The sequence below is a fragment of the Biomphalaria glabrata genome, chromosome 3 (genome assembly GCF_947242115.1).
Source record: "Biomphalaria glabrata chromosome 3, xgBioGlab47.1, whole genome shotgun sequence".
Taxonomy (NCBI): domain Eukaryota; kingdom Metazoa; phylum Mollusca; class Gastropoda; family Planorbidae; genus Biomphalaria; species Biomphalaria glabrata.
The window spans coordinates 2,784,266-2,803,128 of NC_074713.1; the positions used below are offsets into that span (position 1 = coordinate 2,784,266).

An 18,863-nucleotide genomic window follows, 5' to 3' on the forward strand; every position below is an offset into this window, starting at 1 on the left:
CGTCACTGATTGACACGCACGACTAGAATAACATGAAACGCGTAGTAACGTCTGCAATTTATAAGATAAGATGATAAACTAAAACTTTAGAGACAATACCCCCTTTCGACGCCGATGTATGACACGACACCCCCCCCCCCAGCGACGCCAATGTATGAAACACCTCCATTCGAAGCCGATGTATGAGACGACACCCCCTTGCGACGCCGATGTATGAGACGACACCCCCCTGCGACGCCAATGTATGAAACACCTCCATTCGACGCCGATGTATGAGACGACGCCCCCTTGCGACGCCGATGTATGAGACGACACCCCCCTGCGACGCCAATGTATGAAACACCTCCATTCGACGCCGATGTATGAGACGACACCCCCCTGCGACGCCAATGTATGAAACACCTCCATTCGACGCCGATGTATGAGACGACACCCCCATGCGACGCCCATGTATATCTATGAGAAGTCTCGGTAAAAAAAAAAGGGCAACTGAGTGCTGACCATTTTTTTTTATTGAGACGTGACCAATGCCTGACGCAGCCGGACAAAGGCGAGTAGCTCGTGTCCAGGAAACAATGAAATCTGACCGTTGTTGCCGTGAGTCATAGCTCAAACGATATAGAAAAGAGAGAGAGAGAGAGAGAGACGGAGAGAGAGACGGAGAGAGAGAGAAGAAGAAAAAGAAAGGGGGGGGGTACTCATGGTCAGCAATCGCACTTGTCCGTTTGCCACAACTTGTGAACTATAGGCCACGCCCAAATCCAGCCTTCGTCGCCTGTCTGACCGCTGTTGATGTTGAGGTGATTTACATGTCTGACAGCACACGGTCATTTCTGACCCCGCCCACCGAACTACCATCATCATCGTGGTCGCCATCATCCTTGTCATCAACACACACACACACAGCTAGCCCTCACAGTGAAGCAGACCTCATGTATAATTCATTGTTTCTCGAATATACAAGGGTACTCACTTTCACATACAGACCACATTTTTTGTTGTTGTTTATTTAGTTGCACAGCTTAACAAGTGATAGAAAAAAATAATACTTTTAAAAACAAAAGCATATCCTAGGGAACTAGGGGAAATAACAGCTAATTACTGCTATTTATCTTAAACTTACAGGGTTTAGCCCCCTTTCTATTATTTAAAACAAAATTAATGATTACATATGAATGAGTAAATGATTAAATAACTGGTTAATTTTGGGATTGAGTCGTGTATCATTATTGATTATGAATATTTACTGAAAATTACAGGGTTTAGCCCCCTTTCTATATAGAACAAAATTGATTAATTAGTATTCATTGGTTAATTTCGGATTGATTCGAGTTTCGTCATTGACAATGAATAATTCTGCAAAATTTCAACTTGATTCAAGAATGGGAAGTGGGGAGAGGAAACGTGCCAAAACGTAATAAGGGGAGTAAATCCATATATATATATATATATATATATATATATATATAATATATATGAGAGGTTATTAATTATTTTGTTTTGCTTTCGAAATAATGTTAATAAATGCTACTTAATGTGATATATATATATATATATATATATATATATATATATATATATATTCCATATGTATATTCTGTTACATATGTAAATTTGTATTTTTTACAATTAGGGACATATAGCTAAAAATTCATTTTTTTTCCTTCACTTTTATAGTTAGAAATTTACATTTTTTGTAATGTGTAGATAAAATTTTATATTTTTTAAATTACTACTTACATTTTTTCTTTACAAATGTGTAGTTCGAAATTAAACATTTTAAAAAATGTGTAGGCTCACTTTAAGATTAGTGCTGGGGAAAGGGGGGGGTGCATAGTCGTACAGCGTTGTAAATCTGGACCTGGGCGTGTTCATCTAACAACAAAAAAGCTCAAAAAGCTACTGTTGGTCTGTCGCTCAGATTTGAAGATCATGTATATTACAATGTACAATCGGTATTACCAATTACATCATTATTACCTTTCTTTTGTTTTCATTTTAATTATCTTGAGTATGTCCATAATATGTACATTGTTATCATTTCTGATTTTGACTGCCTTTGTAGCAATTGTGCTTTGTGGCAAAACAAATGAAACTGTTAAAATTGTTAAATTGACTTAAGCTGACTTAAGTTGACTCAATGAGTTACTAAGTGTCATTTACGTGTTTTATAATTATAGCCCCCCCCCCCACACACACACCCGCCCTGGGGGACTGGATTTGGAAACACTTAGAAGAGTCACTGTTCTTTTCCGGTCCTAATGCCCGCCCTAGGGCCACTGTTTGGATGATGTCGTCAGGCGACACCTTCGATATGGAGAGGTCGCGAAGGTCACGGGTCAGGTAGTCAGTAGTCATCAGGGGAGTTTCTTCTTGGGGGTTTCACACTGAGTCACCACAGGTAACTTTTCTCTAGAATTTAGTCTCAAAAGGGTGACACATCTGACGAGGTGGGGGAGGGGGGGGGCAAGGGAAAGGCGTACAGGTGTGTACTGAGTTAAAAACAAAAAAAAAGGTTTGTATCACTTGTATTCTTCTTTCTTTTTTATTGGTTGAGTGGTAAAGCGCTTGGCTTCTGAACAGGGGGTCCCGGGTTTGAATCCTGGTGAAGAATGGGATTTTTAATTTCGGGATGTTTGGGCACCTCTGAGTCCACCTAGCTCTAATGGGTACCTGACATTAGTTTGGAAAAATGTCTGAAAGGGGAAAATTATTTTTTTTTTACCTTCTTTCTTGAGTTAAAAAAATATTTTCGTAGAACGTATCTAGCTTACGTAGTGTGGTACGCTCGGTGCGTCGGTGCGCTGTGCTCCAATCTGAATCTGTGCGTGTTTGGGGTGGAGGGGGGATGTGGGGGAGGGAGGGCTTCTTGGGAAAAAAGCTCAGATTGTGTCGGGATTTGAACCGAGACCATTCGTTATACAAAGCTTGAACACTGACCTGCAATGTCACAACCTATGGTCAGTTTAGACCAATAGCTCGTTACCTCGTCATACAAACCAGTGACTACCAATAATTAATTGACTAATTGAGTATTTTAGTTTATTGATTCATGTTTTAAATATATAATAGTATGAAATATCAACTTGATCGGAGAATGCGCATAGGAGTAAAAGCGTTAGCAAATATTTAAGGAGACTAAACCCAACACATTTAGTCATATCTGTGCATATTGAAGTATTAGTTTACCTTGTTGCTACTAAACAAAATGATGAATTACCAGTAATTAATTGTCTGATTGGTTATATTTTTAAATTGATCCATGACATGAAAGTCCCTTCCATTTGTTTTAAAGCTGTTTGAATACGTTTGTTTATGTATATTTTATTTCATAGTTGACAAGGGGAGGTAACCTGATTGAGCACCTCATACGTCAGCTGTCAATTGCCCCGAAGCAAGTCACCGACACGTGACTTTTTGACCGCGGGGAAAATGAAACTTGACTCATCAAAGTGTAAGTAGCTTTTTTTTTTTCTTTCAACAATAGTCAGACACATGTGCATAAGCATAAATACCCTCACACCTGTTGATCTCTAAAACCTGTATGGGCGTGATAGTGGCACGTAGCGTAGATGGTAGTCTCGCTGTAGTCTTATGGTATGATGATATGTTGTTTTATGGCAGCGGTTCTCAACCTTTTAAGCTCGGCGACCCCTTTTTTACAATCCCCCCACTCTAGCGCGACCCCACCCCCTCCCCCGCTCACACACACAGCAATAGAAGAATAGAATTTTTCGATGGTCTTTGGCGACCCCTGGCAAATCGTCAATCGCGACCCACAGGCTGAGAACCCCTGTCTTATGGTACGATTTTGATAATTTGCGATGCAGTTCACAGTTCAGATCTAATGATCTATCGGGCAGATGATGTAACAGTCTTATGGTATTGAGCCTTTAATTCATAGACTATTTTTTCCCTCTTTCTTTTTATTAACTCTTTCTCTCCTAATCGACGATACCATCGTTGATTTTGACCTCATTAAATTAAATTAATGTTTAATTTTTTTTAAATTTGACTTTGAATTATATAAAAAAGAGCATGCATTTCCCTTTAATTCTATACCAAATACAACGTTTTCTGATAACAACCAACAAAAGTTATTGAAGCCCAATCATAACAGGGTAGTGAAATAGTAATGAGCCAAATGAAGAATTCCTTCAAAACGTGGAAAAATAATTACGGAGAGAAAGAGTTAAGTAGAAGATAACATTGCCCCAAAAACACATAAGACAAAACCGTAAGTTCCATGTTTACACAGCAGTTAAGGTTAACATTGTTCAGACATTTGTTCAGACTTGACGATCATTAGATTGTCTATTGTCCTCTGTTGTAGACACAGGTACGTACATTATGTGTTATACATGCCAAACGATAATGAAGTCCTGTTTTGTTCCGATCATACTTTCACTTACACTAACACACAAGGCAAACAGGTTATTAACGCATCCATGTCCAGACCATAGAATACTGATGAGCAGTCAAGGTTATTATTATTATAGCTTTTATATAGCGCTACTGTCATGCTTATAGCATGCTCAGAGCGCTTTTGGTCCAATCTCATTTGAGGACCAGTGAGGGGGAGGGGGTATCTAGGAGTTGGTTTTCCGTGCTGCCTTTAGGCGCTCAGTAAACGCAACTCTGCCCGAGACGGGTGTCGAACCTCGAGCCCCCTTCATAGGTAGCCAGGGCAAGCCAAGTTCAAGCGCACTCCCGCTGGAGTTCATCAATGATAAAGTCATAGTCACAGATCTAGGAGCATAAGTGGGTGGTCAAAACAAGATCAGATTTTCATGTCCATTACAAAGAGTGAAGATACAAAAGTATTTATAGTTAATGATGTTATTGGATCGTTGACCAGCTGACAGGTCAGCTTGAACTCCTATTGTTCTGATGAGATGTTTTTTATGTCCAACACTATATACTTTAACCCTTAAAGTGCTGAGATGTTTTACAATGGGTGTATACAAAATGGAATTACAATTCTGATGTTTAGAGTCTAAACTACCACACGCGTTTTAAGGGGGTGGGCTCATCGACAATGTTCCTGGACATCACTCCGTAATCCTCACGTTGCGGATAAGACGCGAGTCCGGCGCCATGAAATACAGGTCCTAAGGAACTTTAGTAGTCCGACTGTGTCTCCTCATCACCATCGGATGAGCCTCCACAAGTGGGCAGAACTGCATCGGCCTCCAGATGTTAACCTGTCATCAAACCAAAAATTGAAGCCAAACAGCATTGCAGTGAGTTCATGAGGATGTTAGTGGACTAGATTGAGGTAATTTTAAGTCCTTTTTTTCCAAAGGAAGCCTAAGAATTTGCGCTATTCAACTTTAGCTTTGTCATCATACGAATCCTTGGGCCTTAGGCCTCTTTTCTTTGCCTCTTTTTTTGGGCTCTATGTCGTGCGCGCGTGAAGTTTTCTTTGCATTTAATATTGGTGTTTTAGCGTATAGGAAGTAGTTTCTTTTTAGTGCGTTTTGTTGTCTAGAATATTGTGTGTGTGTGTGTGTTTAAGTCATCCTTAGTTCCCGCAAGAGAGAGAGAGAGAGAGAGAGAGCTTCTTTTGTGAGCTGGGTAGCTGGTTGTTTGGTTTCCCCCTTGTAAGGGGTGTTAGGCACACTTTCCCATAGCCCAAAGCCTACAGGTATATGAAAGTCAAACTAGATAATTCTCTACCCTAAAATCCATTATTTTTCTAAATGTCAATTCTAAGTGATTAGGATCAAACACCTGATTATTATGTAGACATTTAAGCCAGCTTGCCCAAACAAGATTCCTGTATTCGGAAACAATAATCAAGTTAGAGTTATGTATCATTTTATTTTTTAGTTTTGGCAGCTTGTTTAAAATAATAAACAAGTTAAATTTACATAGTTGCCACAGTTTGCTTCTAATAAGTCCCTTACAGTACTTCTAACTTGAAGGAATAATGGACATTCCAAATACATATGTTTCTCATTATCAGCATTTTCAAGATGGCATTATATACATTCACAGTCATTTGCCGTTTACTAACCATAGGGGGTCATCTCAAAGATAAGTCTAAAACTTATTTTTCTAGCTTAAAATTATAATTCAACATTGTCAGGTCACAAGAACGATTTTTTAGAAGCACATACTTATTTAAAAACATACTATTTATAAAACAGGTTTAACATTATCTGCATATATAGACCTAAAAAAAAGTTTTAACCAAAATGAATATGTAAAAATAACAAGCGGGTTCCCAACTCGTTAAAATGTGAGATTTATCCGTCAAAGATTGTCACTTGAGATAGAATTAAATGCACAGTGATATATTTTTTTATGACAATTTGACTATCAATGGATAATGAACAGTGTACTAGATTAACTAGATGAAGCTGAGAGGACCGGAAAGAGCTGGGAAGCCATTAAAAAAACTAGCAAGAGACCGTGGGAGTGGCGTGTTTTTGTCGAGGCCCTATGTTCTATACCTTATCGTATCTTATAGACGTTACTTCAAAAAAGAAGATGATTACGTCCTACGCGTCATGCATTCAGTCATGCATATTAACCAATGACTTAAATTCTGCCAAGTCACTGGTTTTCCTGGCTTTCCACAAAGAACGCAAAGGAAAGATAATAATGAATATATTCATGCCAAACGTCAATTATTTAAAAGTATATGTTCTCCAATCGTGTTATGTTTGAATGTGAATCACATCTGATAGAATTAGACTTTTAAATAATCGAATTTTAGTTAAAAAATAAAACAAATAGATTTTCTTAAAATGAGGAGTATCCATAAATAGCAATGTACCTAGCTATAAATCTAGTTACTTGACTACTTAGATACTGGCTACTAGCTACCTGATTATGCAACCTGGCCACCTATCTACCTGCTTATCTATTTAGCTGGCTATCAAGATAACTGACAGAAGAAAAGAAGCGGATAATCTGCAGCAGGCCTAACTCACGCCAGGACCTGCCTTAGGTCTCAAGAACATACAACTAAAATGTTATTTAACCTTGGTTAGGCCGATAATAGAATATGCATTCTCTGTTTGGGACCGACCCCTCAACTCAAGAAAACATTAAGAAACTGGAACAGACACAAAATAAAGCAGTGAGATTTATAAGAAAATAATATTCACATTTGACTAGAGTAACACCTTTAGAAAAATCACTAAATTTAGAAAGCCTTCAGGATATAAGATTTAATTTTGATCAGATACATGAAACACTGAACCATAATCTTCAAATACAAAAACAAAACATGATAAAATACTCAGAAAGACACAAAGATAAAGACACATTCCTTGTTCCATATGCTAGGACAAATTTGTACTAATGTTCCTTCGTCCCTAGTGCTATTAGAGCATGGAATGGGTTGCCTGATCAGCCGGGAAAACCAGTGACTTGGCAGAATTTAAGTCATTGATAGCATGCATGACTAGATTGACTTAGGAAAGCGTAAAAAAGAACTTAATCATCTGTTGTTTTTTTTAAATAACGTCTGTATTGCATAGGATAAGATAAGATAAGATAAGCATAGACAAACTTGGCCAGGGCCTAGCACAGGACTCATAAGATATTTTCTTTAATAACAAACATTGCTAATCATAGATCAGATCTCAAACACAGCGGAACTCTGTAGCTCTAATGTCTCTTAGCCTAGCTTTAATTCTCTACTTTGATTCAAGTTAGACTCACGAATGTTTAGATCTGCTTGTTAGACTATAGATATTAGAAGCAGGGCCGGTCCTAACAGTTGCGGGGCCCTATGTGAAACTGATTGCGCGGGGCCTAGTCTTGGTGGGAATAAGGATAATAAGTTAAAATTAAGATTTCGTACTAGGATAAAAAATCGATTTTCAATTGTATTCATTCTTTACTAAGTACACAATTGCGATCAAATTAAAACTTTAATTTACGAACCTTGCAACCTATGACATATTTATATGCCAGTGACTATAGAAGTAAACATCCGATTAAAGTGAAAATTCGCCCGATTATTACATTTTATTATAGTAAAGCTGACAATGATTATTTTCTTTTATCGTGCGTAGGATTGGCGTTTTCCGCAATGAATGAAACCCACAAATGTCAATTTAGTATATTTTTCAGGAGATTTTTATGAGGTTTAAGGAGATTTTTATTAAATTCAGGAGATTTCCAGGAATTTTTCGCATATATTTTGCAATATAATGATTACATCTAGAATTAGCGCGGGGCCGATGAAAGCGCGGGGCCCACTGCGACCGCATAGGTTTCAGTGGCCTAAGACCGGCCCTGATTAGAAGACCATTTTGATGACATGTCAAAACGCTATTTCTAGTCTGATGATCATGAACCATCCATGAAACACATTCGTGTTATTGGCTCTTGAAAAAACATCTTTTTACGACATCTGCACATATAATGTACAAGAAGCTTACAGAACGCTAATTGAACGCTAATTGAACGCTAACGAAATTGAGCTACAAGACTTTAATTTATTTGTTAATTTAGATAGAGATACAGAAGATTTCAATGCACTGCTTATTTTTGGGTCCTTTTTTTTCTCTTTCTATTTCATTTGTGGCCTTCCACTGTACTTCGCCTAGGGCCTCCAATTACCTAAGGCCGGCCCTGCCCAGCAGTGCCCTGTATTAGGCCGGATTTTCAAAGCGAAGATAGAACTTCCTAATTCCGAACCATCTTCGACTTCCCAGGAAGTGAAGAACTACGAAGGAAGAACTATATATAGCAGTGTTTCCCAAACTGTGTCCCAACCACACGCACAAATAACAGACGGCTGTTTCCAGGCAAACACGTGATACTTAGAATACCCTCTGGCCGCTTTCTTTTTCCGTTACTGTGGACCAGTGTTTCCCAAACATTTCCCTTGACGGAACACCTCGCACATTCTGAGTATTTAGCGGAACCCTTTGCGGTATACCGGCACGGAGGTCAAGGGTCACTTGGCTTCTCTACCACCGAAGCAAAAGCCACCTTAACCTGCGCTGTCTGTGGACGGGAGTGTCTCTCCAAAATAGGGCTCCACAGCCACACGAGGAAGTTGTGCTCTGAGATGAACCTTAGTCGTTCTACGACTGAAGGAGGCCAATGATACCAGTATCTCGTGGAACATGTATTCAGGCCTTGAGAAACACAGGGGTTCCGCCGAACACAGTTTGGGAACCACTGCTATATATCATTCACTACCCTACCCACCCCCGCGTGCAGATTGTGACCACAAAACTTGGCAAACACACACATCATCAGAAGTAAATTGTCCGAAAGAATGACCCATTCAAGTGACCTGTGGTCATCTGAAGTCTCTCTCCGCTACTTCCACTTGAGCAGACGGTTCCGCAAGTCCTAATGTTATGTGACGCCTGGAGCCATAAACCAAGGGCAGGTCACTGCTGGCTGTCAGCAACGACCCACCTCACAGTCGCGCTTCCCTCCCTTGATCGGGCCTGGTCATCGCCAGCAATCAAAAGCGCAGTTGTCCAGATGAAACAGTACACCCTGACCCGCCCTCCCCAGCCAACTGTCAGGTAAAATCTATGGAAGGGAAACGATTTCATTAACTGTATGAGTGTCAGAGGCGTCTCTAATTAAGGAATTTTGATTGGATTTAAAATTATGTCTTGTTTTCAGCTAAGTAAATAAACTCGTCTCGCGCTAGTGTAAAGAAAATAATAAATAAATAAATATTTTTTAAAGAGTCAATTAATTCATTCGTTGTTGTTGTTTTTTTAAACTAGTGTAGTATAGTCTAGACATCAGAGGTCAAAGCGAATTTCCAGACGAAAAGGTTATCCGTTTATATAGTACATGACAATTTCGTATAAATATTGAAACATCAGATTTTCGTATTAAATATGGCTATTTTTTAAAGAACAATTAGCCTCCGTAATAACGTTTTTAGGGATTTTTCACAGTAAAAGTAAATGACAGTCTCTTAGCCTTTGTTTACACTTTGGGTTTTTAAGCTTCCGTTTAGGCTCTTTAAGTGATAAATGAAAGTAAGAGTGAAAAAGAGCAAGGAATATGGAGAAATATGATGACGATATAAAGAAATCTAAAGAAAAATGTAAACAAAACAAGGTTACAAAAGACAGTTTGTGTGGAAACACTAACTCAAAATCGGCCCCCGAAAAGGTCCATCCAAGCAGGCTTTAATATTTTCAGAAAGAACATGCAAATGAAATTATATCAAAGACAAATGAGAGATAAGAATGGAGAAAGAAGGTTAACAGATCTTGTGTAGTGCCCCAATGGTCCCGCAGATCAAAGGATAGGTGAAAGTGAATGTAAAGTTAGATGTGAGCCTGGCCTAACTAGTTCCCCTTTCAGACCTTGTGGTCTATAGGACTGATTATGTAGAGTTCATCTGTTTTTGTGGCCTACGATTAGCGAAGGTGTCATGTAGCCAGCACAACGACCAACCGCCTATACTTTTCCCCAACTAATGTCAGCTACCCATTAGAGCTGGGTGGACTCAGGGGCTCCCAAAGATTCCAAAGTTGAAAATCCCAGTCTTCACCAGGATTTGAACCCGGACCCCCAGTTCGGAAGCCAAGCGCTTAGCCACCGCGCCTCCCTTGGCCTAACTGATGTCTTATAATTGATCCAATTGTTTTGAAAAGGCTCAATCTCTTACTTCTATCATCGTCTCCATCAAGAATTTTTCTTATTAAAATGAAGTTCATAAGATTACTATTCATTTTAAATTAGGTCTAACTTATAATGCATACTAATTAGCTTTTTCTCTTTAAAAAACTGCTTGCATAACTGATTTTAAAAATTAGATTTTTCGCTTTCAGAAAAAAAAAAAGTAGCCGTTGCATCTGAACTTTGAATGGTCTAAAATATTGTGATGTCGGATTTTCAATATTTTTTCTAGTTTACGAGATCTAAACGGGACGGACGGACAGACGGTCAGACGGACAGACGGACAGACATTTCGCACAAAACTAATAGCGTCTTTTCCCCTTTCGGGGGCCGCTAAAAATGAAAAGAATAATTGCAAGATATTCTAAGGCCTGTCTAGTTCTGTTGTTGGTATATTTCCAAAATGTGTGACCAATCCATATCTACTTTCTTTCTGAGATAAGCAACTTCTATGTCCTCTAATCTCCTACAGTTTTGTGTTTTCTAATTTGTGATACCAGTGTAGTTTTAACATATTTCTCAGACATCTGTTGATGAAGGTCTGTACTTTTTTCTGTTCGTTGCTTCTGTTGTCTCATTATAACCTTTTCCATATTCAGCCACATCCAGGTGGTTTTTTTTTTTTAAGCTTTCATTGTCAGCATTTATAATGATCGATTGCTGTTTGAGATTTATCGTAGGTAAAGGGGTCACCTGTGTGGGGGTTGTGTTAACACCTAGACGTCATTAACATAAATGTGTTGAGAATTAGTTTCCTTCCAGCTGAACCCACGTGACTTGCTCACGTCTGCTTCTTGCTGAATGATCGATAGCGTCCATCTTTAAATTGACCAGATAAATTGATGATGAGATTTAAGTTGGAACGAAATTTAAAAAAGGTATATTTGGCATTTTTCCTACAAATCTGAAACTAAAAAAAAAAATACATTTTACAATCAGAATGACTCATTGGAAATTAATTCGAGTTTGTGATGAAATCGGTAGAGCTCACAGTTTTATGGACGTTTTGTTCCCCATCATCATCATCATCAACATCATTATCATCATCATCATCATCATCATCATCATCATCATCATCATCATCATCATCATCATCAACATCATCAACATCATCATCATCAACATCATCATCATCAACATCATCATCATCAACATCATCAACATCATCAACATCATCAACATCATCATCATCATCATCAACATCATCATCATCAAACTCCATTTGAGTGAGGGCTTGAGAGGCTTAAATCCTCTCTTTCAAAAGCCCTGGACAGAAACCCTGCTGTCTTGCGTAGTGCGTATATGTCGCCATACAGGTCGAGAATTTTTGGTTTCCCAGACCTGTCGAGGCGGAGATCAGCAAGTCTGGGGCAGTCAAACAGAATATGAGGCACGGTGTCCTCTTCTTCCCCGCAGTGGGATTTGGCCATAGCCGTGAGACATATGAGCCAACAGGACAGTAGCCTGTCCTGCACTGTGCTTATAATAGCTTGCTCAGGCCTGGCCAGCCTCCACCACGGGGAAGTGCGGTCAGGGCGCCTCATGCGCTCCCAGACTCCACGGGCTTTTTGGGGACTTGTCCCAGCACTCAAACCACTTTTCCATTTCTGTTTTTTTTTTTTAATTATAGCCAGGGCATGATGAAAACTTACAGCCTGTTCAGTTGGTGGAATTTGCCCTCCCTGGTGGGCCAAGGAGTCTGCAGTAGTGTTGCCAGTCACACCTATAGAAAATGATAGATCCTCCCCATCTTCTAGTTTGAGACGTTGCTGGCTCCACCAATGAACAATACCGTAGCTCCGTTGAAAGTTATTTAAAAGTTTATTAGAAATAATCACATTTAGCTTTTGCCATTTTAGAATACACATTTTAGAATACACATTTTAGAATACACATTTTAGAATACACATTTTAGACTACACATTTTAGAATACACATTTTAGACTACACATTTTAGAATACACATTTTAGAATACACATTTTAAAATATACATTTTAGAATACACATTTTAGAATACACATTTTAGAATACACATTTTAGAATACACATTTTAGAATACACATTTTAGAATACACATTTTGGAGATATACATTTAGTAGCCTAATTAAATTATTTATGAACCAAACAGTTTAAATTATATCTGTGGATACTTAATTGGGCTACTTGTAAACAAATATGAAACTATACTGAATATTATCAAATTTGCATTTCGTATGTTTCTATTCGTCAACTGTTGCGGAGATTTTACTTTAAATTCTGCTTTAAATATATTAATAGCTAGTGTACATGATAAGAATGTTTTATATTTCTTAAGTGCGCACATTAGAAATATTGCTTTAATGAAGGTTTATATGTATGTGGGAAGCGTGGTCGAGAGGCCAAGTGCGCTTGAACTTGGCTTGGCTTGGCTACTTAGAAGTGGGCTCGAGGTTCGACACCCGAATGGGGAAAGGTTTGTGTTACTGAACGCCTATAGGCAGCACGGAAAACCAACTCCCAGATACCCACTCCCGCATGGTTCACATATGAGATTGGACCAAAAGCGCTCTGAGCGTGCTATAAGCATGAAAGTAGCGCTATGTAAAAGCTATAATAATAATGTGCATAAAATATGCATACTTTATTTTTATAAAGTGCACACCTTAAAAAAAACTTGAAGTAGCTGTTACAAGTCATATATATGTATATGGTGTGATATCCTTAGGTATGAATTATTATCTTGTAACCTTAAAGTGCAGTTTTGAATGTTCTCAGGATTATGAAATGTGACTCCACAGTTAACTACATAGCATTCTGCATAATTAATTATTTAGTTTGGTATCTTGAACAAGGGAAAGAAATCGTACTTGACATATTTGGTGGTATAAGCTGAGTTAGTTCCCTTGAGGACTCTTGAGCCCTGAGTGAACATTTGTTGTATGCGTTTGAAAAAAAACAAAAAACGACTATCTAAACATTCACCAAGATACCCCCGTCTTCCACCCCCACACCCCCACCCCCATTCCCTTTTCGCATCTGGTCGAGTTATAAAATCAGAGCGCATTGAGAAAGCTAAAAGCTAAACAAAAACAAGTGTTAAAACTATTTCTAATGGCACAGATTTATTATGTCTAGTCCCACCGTAGGTACACTGCTGATCCATACTATTTGATACACTTACACTTCATATTTATCTCTCTATATATATATTTGCTTTCATTTGTTTCTCCTCTCAGTCAAATCTCTCTCTCTCTCTCTCTGTCTCTCTCTCTCTCTCTGTGTATATATATATATATATATATCGATCTCTCTGTCTCTCTCTCTTTCTCTCTCCATTTCCCTATTTCTGTCTCTCCATCTCTCTATGTCTCTCTCTCTCTCTCCATCTCTCCCTGCTTCCTCTTTTATAAATATTTTCTACCCGCTCTATATCCTTTTTCTGTTTTCTTTATTCTTTTCCCCTCCACCCCCCCCTCTCTCTCTTCCTCCATTTCTGCCCCCCCTCTTACTAAACTGGAAGTTTCTTTGTGATTGAGTTAGTTTTGAGTTAAAAAAAAAACAACCAATTCTAGATATAAACAAACAATTCTTTAAAGTTCAATAATAAAACCTTTTGTTGTTGTTTTTTTTTCCTTTTTTTTATTTTTTTATTTTTTGAAGTGTTAATACAACATTTTGTTGCAGCTGCAAAGCGGTACGGCACGGTGTGTGTGTGTGGGGGGGGGGTGAGGAACAGTCGGAACAATTTGGGGGGGGGGGAGGAGGAACAGTCGGAACAATTAGGGGGGGGGGGTCTTGAAACGGTTTCAAGAAGTAAGCTCTTCCGTGTCTGAGTTTTAAAAAAAAAAGGAAATGGACGAGTTGACATTTGTAATGTGGTACGCTATACAAATGTAGGTCAGTGATAGTAGACTACTATTTAGGGTAGACTTTTTTGTGTGATAAGACCCAGACGCCAAAGCGCAATGACCGAATTACCCACCGTGACAAGAGAGATATTTTTAGTTACGTCTGGGGCTAGAAATCAAAGAAGAAATCTGTCTGCGAGTGTGTTGTAAGGGTGTGCTTGTAGTTGTGCACCCCCCTCCCCCATTAATCGTAACTAGATTTCTCTATTAATGTGTTTTTGTGGTGTTTTTTTTTTTTTTTTTTGCAACAGTAATAATTAGTCTGTGTGTGTGTGTATATTTAAGTTCGTATTCCTGTGTTTTGGTGTACGGGCGTAAGTGTATGTGTGTCCACGAGAGAGTGTGTATGTGTGTGTGTGTGATTGTAAACAAAATTATTTTCCCTCGTGGCCTCATCATAAGAATCCAAGTGGTCACGCCTCTGATCACTACTATACATATGAAGTAGTGCTAAAGAAGAAAACACTACTTTGTTAGGTCGAAGGACTTTTGAATCAAAACTTTGAAAAGCTTAATTAGTAATTGAATGTTTCAAGCAGAGAGTAGTCTCCTCCTTTCTAGTGTCTTGTCTTCACACGTTTGATCTCATTTAAATTCTGTCCATCCATCCATCTATCCCAGTAGCACTACAGCCCAAGGAGGACATGGCTCTGGCCTGCTTCAACACATGAAATGGGTTGCCTGAGCCAGCCAGGAAAACCGGTGACTTGGCTGAATGCGAGTCATTGGTTAACACGCATGACTAGATGCATGACGCGCAGGGCGTAATCATCTTCTTTTTTAAAGTAACGTCTGTGTTTTATAAGATAAGATGATACATCCTTCTATTCACATCTCTCTTGAGATTTTTGTATCCTTGCCCGAACTCTTAGCTTTTGTAAAATTCTGCCTCTACGTCGCCAATCCAACGTTTTCGTGGTCTTCCACAGGGCCGACTGCACCGGTGTACAATTTTCGCTCCTTTAATTACAATAAACAGACTAGACATTTGCACCGGACCGAAATCAGGGGGCGGATCTAGTAATTCTATTTATTTAGAGGGGAGACTTCCATGCAGAGGATGAATTATTTATCAGTAGCAGCTGAGTCTTTCCTCGTCATAGCGTCATTACCTCCCCTCCCGTGATGGTGAGAGAAAAAATGCACTGCATCACAGTGAAAGACGGACAGAAGCGTTTTCCCTGTGTCCGAGAACGAATTGATTTCATTCCCTCAAATTACAGGTTAACACTGAATTTGTCTTCGGGGACATTTGGAGCTTGAAGGACGTTAGTGTCGTCCATGATGACAATCTAATGACATCCAAATGACAATCTGTTGACAAAGCAAGGTTCTACGAATGTCGGGGCATTTTTTTCACAACCTTTCAACTTTACATAGATTAACCCAGACACGCCCATTTGTTCCCCAAAACAAACCAAATTGAAGATGACTTGGTTGGAATTCCTAGACCTTGGTCATGTTACTGAATAATACACCGATGTTTAGGGCCCCACTTGAACCATAACCGTGGGGGCGGACTAGGTGTCAAAATCGGCCCAGTCATTACCACACCGTCTGGCCCGCTGTTAAATTACAATCTAATGTACATATATTGTTATCTGCCCTTAAAATCAATAAAGTTTAGATAATAAAAAACTGAACGCAAGCATGCATAAAAAAAATGGATTTAGAATGGGCTTAGATAACGTTTTGTATTTTTACACCCAGATAGACTTAGAGACTAAAGAAAATCTTAATTTATACAAATAATTGTACAATGGCAACCTTCATTAGTTTGAATGGAATACTTTATTACATGATTTTGAAACGATTTGATATATTCAAAGAGTGAAGCATTATGCTCCAAAAGGGAGCTATTGCGATACATTAATTTATTAAGGATAAAAAGGTTCCTCATCAAAAAACTTTATCAACGGCCTTAAACATGAAAGGAGGCGTAGTGGTTAAGCGGTTGGATTCCGAACCGAGGCCTCCCGTGTTCGAATCCTGGTGCAGAATGGAAATTTTAATTTTCGGGTTCTTTAGGGCGCCTCTGGATCCACCCATGGGTTACTGACGTCTGATGGGGAAAAGTAAAAGCAGTTGATCGTTGTGCTGACCCACAAGACACCCTCGTTAACGTGAAGAAGCGGATGAACTTAAGACTGTTAGTTGTGAAAGAAGAGCTTTAAACATTAAGCCTTGCAAGTCTTCCCGTGTTATGATTCTTGTCCCTCATTCTTTCACCTTTCAACATGGCGAAACTCCTTTCACAAGTTACTGGCGTAAGCACTAGCTCAAAAGCCAAGCCACTCCAATGTCCAGAAATTGTGATTCTTAAAATTCAATAATCACCATTTGAACATTTATTGCAAGACAGGTCTCTTTGCTTTCATCCCAATCTCTTACAAAAGTAATCGCCCTATTCATCTTATCTTATCTTATCTTATCCTACAAACCTTTCTCTCTCCCTAACAGCGTACAATTCGTAGAGTCATTTTCGGTAAAAGTGGATCTATAAATTACTGTATACAATAATATCACCCCATTAAAACTGGAAATTCGTTAGTAATTTATAAGCTCAGGGTCTCGGAGTATGTTCAGACTAGTGCAACTTCTTCAGGACTTTATAACAGATAAACTTTATGTAAATAAACAGTAACATGGTTTATGGATATAAATCTAGCGGATTTCATTATTACGATAGTATGTACTTAGTATCACACAGTTAAATCTGTAAAGTTCTTTTATGAAAGGTAAAAGAATGCCAATCATATTTGTATTTGTATTTTGGGTTTTTGGCACATCGGCACAATTTAGGCCGTACCCGCCAATCATATTTAAGGTACATATTGTCGTTCATAGAGGCGACCCCACAGACCCATTTGGGTACCGACCCACCGGGTATTTTCCCGGTTGCCCGTATAGCCAGTCTGCCTCTGCTTAAACTGGTTATTAACCACTAGTATATGTGATATACAATAAGCTTTATATGAAGACATTTTATCTTTTAGCATCGAAAAATTTCTCGGAACTGACAATACCGGTAAATGGGGAAAAAGTGCACATTTAAAACAAGGGGAATAAATTATGAAAATGGAAATTTAGTAAAGGGAGAGAATCCCCAAAAAGTTTTTATATTATTTTTTATAATTTTACATTCAATATAAGAAAATATTTTTAAAAAAGTTAATAAAATATATATTAAATCTTTTAGACAAAATAAAAAAAAAATAATAAAAGAATATTTTGAAATAAAAATATGTCAATAATCAATATTATACTTATTTTACATGCATATTTACCAAACCACAATAGTAAAAATTGAGTTAGTCTCACTGTATATAACCAATTAGCCTATACCTCTGAGTCGTACTGTTAACGCAGTACATATACTAAAATTGGAACGATACAGAGAAGATTAGCATGGCCCCTGCGCAAGGATGACACGCAAATTCGTGAAGCGTTCCATATTTTTTTCCTATTTATGTTCAACATTTGCTCACAAACACATTTAGCAGTACATTAACAGATTTGTAGACAAAGCATTCTGCTAGTGTCAAGGATTTACAAAAAAATTTGGTAAATTATATGTATTTTTAAAGCAAGATTATTGTAACGAAAAAGAATATCTCTAGAAAAGAGGCTATGAATGTGACTATATGTATGTGTGGCAAAATATGTTGGTCACAGCTGGGGCTGCGCATCCACGGGGTATACTGCATTCCTCATTAATCCTCGGACTCGAAGACAAGCCTTATTATGTGATCAGAGAATAGACTTCAATTTGATTGGACTTAATGACTTTCTTTAGAGAAAAGTTTACGCTTCCATCTCTCACATCCTCGCACCTTTTATTATTGCATGAAGGCTGGAAGGGTTTGAACTCAAGACTTTTGTGATGATTCTGAAACGCCAACCACAACAATTCTGTCATAGACAACTTCATCGCTACATTCTCTTTTTTAAAAAAAAAACGTAAATGGCTTGCGACCACTGCCAGTGTATTTGCCGCCACTATCAAATTTTTAATCGCCACTGTCAACAGATTAACTTCCAGTGGCAGCTTAACAATCGCCACTGGCATCTTTTTGACCGACACTATCAACATATTAGCCGCCACTGCCTGTAAAACTCCAGTATATATCACTATTAAAATTTAAATTTAGCAAAATCTATTGTCTAGTGACCAACACCCACTTTAAAATGCTTTCATCAATTGTCTTGCCTTGTTCTTCCACCGCCACCCACCCCCCTCATCACCTACGCTCCAGGAACTAACTAGACCACACTTTCAACTCAGATGTCCAGCTAATGTTCACGACCAGTGGTCTGGCTGAGATCACAGCCGATGGTCGGTGATC

The 18,863-nt window shown here is 38.5% G+C and overlaps 1 non-coding gene across 1 annotated transcript; it reads left to right on the plus strand.

Moving 5' to 3' along the window:
* The first annotated feature begins 17,871 nt into the window (after positions 1-17,871).
* LOC129925488 (U6 spliceosomal RNA) lies at positions 17,872-17,977 on the plus strand. Its single transcript, XR_008777254.1, has one exon. It is a non-coding gene; the product is annotated as a U6 spliceosomal RNA (small nuclear RNA).
* Positions 17,978-18,863: the final 886 nt, after the last annotated feature.